Raw genomic sequence first — 2,388 nt, 5'->3', positions numbered from 1 at the left:
GAGCAGGACAAGCCTGGAGGGGTGATTTTGAAGGTGAGAACTGGCCAAGCAGGCCACAGAGAGGGATATGGATGTCCAGAAGGGTGCACTGCAGGAGGGCTGTGGAAGCCTTGGAAGGCAGCCTGATTCAATTGAACCAACAGGGATTGTGCAAGCCTCGTGAACAAAGCCCCTTCCCACATGGCTGGGTGGCCTTTAAGAAACAAAGAATGCCTGCTCTCAAGACGCTTCTAGAACACAATAGAAGGCGCCCATGCCCCATGCCAAGCCCGCAAGAGTCCAGCCAAATTCCTGGCTGCTCCTAGGTTCAGTCTGCCTTCCATACTTGAGCTAAGCACCTGCATCTTGCCTGCACCTTAGCTGAGGGTGAATTCAGGGTCTCACCTAGTGACTACTCCATAGAGGGCTCTTCCCGGGGACCCACCAGCCTTCTTGCACCCAGCTGGGCCACGTGAGGCCCCCCACATTTGACCTCCACCTGCCTTAGCCTTCTTCTTGCAGGTTCCAGCTGCTTCCAAGTCACCTCTCCTACTCAAGCCACCTTCAGTGCTCAAATCCACCACCACCACCTCACTGCCAGCTCCAGGGCCATCCTCAAAGGCTTAAGGACTCACTTCCTCCTCGGAAGCCCCTCAAGGCCAGTGCCTCCCCTTGCCCCCCCGGGAAGTTTGTAAACATCTTTGGCATGAGGACCTGCAGCTAAGGTTTCCCTGCTCTCCAGGGAGCAGCCAGTCTCACCCTAAGGGGTAACAAGAATCCATCACAGCTACTCGGGCTTTTCCCAGAACCCTGGGGACAGATGCAAAAGAATGTGAACAAGAGTTCAGAACTCGATCAGACTGGCAGAGCTGCAGCCAAGAAGCCAGCATGGGCCGAGCACTCCAAACCCCAGTGTTTGCCTGACAAGCAGGGGAAAGGTGACAGAGAGCAAGCAGCCCAGGCTGAGGGTAGCAGTGGGTGAGGGAGCAGCAGGGGAGGTACATGTGCCTGGCCAGGACCCACACTTCTCTGAGCCTCCGTTTTTTCAGCTGCAGGATGGGGAGAACAAGCTCTACCCTAGGGGACCTAGGGACCTGGATCAACCCAATTCCCACCGCACCACCCCACCCACCTCCAGGCTCCACTGGTGAGATGAGAATGGCTTTCCAGAGGTGAAAGAACTTGCTCAAAGTACATAGGGGAAGTGGTGCTGGCAAGTCCCCAAAAGTCCAAGTCTCATGAGGACCTAATGCCGGGGGCTTTAAGTGGAGAGGAAGTGTTTTGAGAATGATGAGGGCAATGAATGTACAAATGCGCTTTACACAATTGATGTATGTATGGATTGTGATAAGAGTTGTATGAGCACCCTAACAAAATGATTTTTTTTAAAAAAGTCCAAGTCTCGGAACCCAAGCGCACGTGGTCCGTGCAGAATGCACTGCTGCTGGAAGAGGGAGCAATAGCAGCTATCCCAGAGAATGGAGTGAGGGTGCCACCCTCTCAGGGCTCCGAGGACCAGTCTGTGGAGGTGTCTGCAGACACTTTAAATGGAAAGCCCGACATACACGCCGCAAGCAATGTGGAGCGGAGCTGGGGCTCCCGATCTGACGCACTGGGGGCTGGACCCTCTGGGACCTGAGTCTCGGGAAGACTCCCGGCCTCCATTTCTCCATCTAAAAAATGGGCCTGCAGACAGCAGCCAGGACAAGTAGGCAGACTAGGTCCTCAGAGGACGCTCGAGGCAGGGAAGGGGGGGGGCGGCCAGGGGTCCCGGACATGGGGCGGGGCCCCGCGGGAGGAGGAGCGGCGGCGCACGTCACATCGCGTCGCACAGCGCAACGCCCGCCGCCGTCTCCTCACGCCGACACTCGTGGAGCCCGCGCCGCCGTTGCGTGCGCGACCCTTACATAAGCGTCCTCGCCGCGGCGGCAGCGGCGCCGGCGCACGCCCACCCGTTTTGACTCGCCCTGTGGAAAGTGAGGCGCGAAGCGCCGCCGCCACTCACCTCGCTGCCGCTGCCGCAAGTCGTCGCCACAATCGCCGCTGCCTCCACTGACAGGGAACAGCTGCGGCCTCCGCGCAACCGAACTTGCTGCCGCGCAGGCCCCGCCTCCAGGACTTCTGATTGGCTTAGGCAGCCAGGCCCCTCCTGTGATTGGACGGTGCCTTCTGTCGCTCACTGCTCCCCTCGTAGGACTCCGCCCCACGCCCGTTTTCCCGTCACGTTTAAGCCTTGGCGCCTAACGCCGGCCCCGCCCCTCCTGCCCCCAGAGGCCCCTCGGATTGGTGGCAACTCTGCAAAAGCCCGCCCCTGGCGCGCCACCGCCTACTCCCTTGTCTCCAGAGCCCCACGTGGGCTACCCAGCCTCGACCGCAAGCCGCAATAGGCGGAAGTGGCCAGGCTACGGC

The 2,388-nt window shown here is 59.5% G+C and overlaps 1 protein-coding gene across 1 annotated transcript in view; it reads right to left on the bottom strand.

Moving 5' to 3' along the window:
* The window catches only part of PC (pyruvate carboxylase), a 100,471-nt gene extending 98,431 nt beyond the window's left edge, over nucleotides 1–2,040 (bottom strand). The window contains exon 1 of the mRNA XM_045297228.1: nucleotides 1,985–2,040. The gene's annotated coding sequence lies outside the window, so the exon portion shown is untranslated. The remainder of the gene's footprint in view (nucleotides 1–1,984) is intronic.
* Between the last annotated feature and the right edge of the window lie 348 nt (nucleotides 2,041–2,388).

The sequence above is a fragment of the Echinops telfairi genome, unplaced genomic scaffold (genome assembly GCF_000313985.2).
Source record: "Echinops telfairi isolate 266 unplaced genomic scaffold, ASM31398v2 ScPeMD7_7417;HRSCAF=8455, whole genome shotgun sequence".
Classification (NCBI taxonomy): Eukaryota; Metazoa; Chordata; class Mammalia; order Afrosoricida; family Tenrecidae; genus Echinops; species Echinops telfairi.
This window is presented reverse-complemented; position numbering and strand designations above follow the sequence as displayed.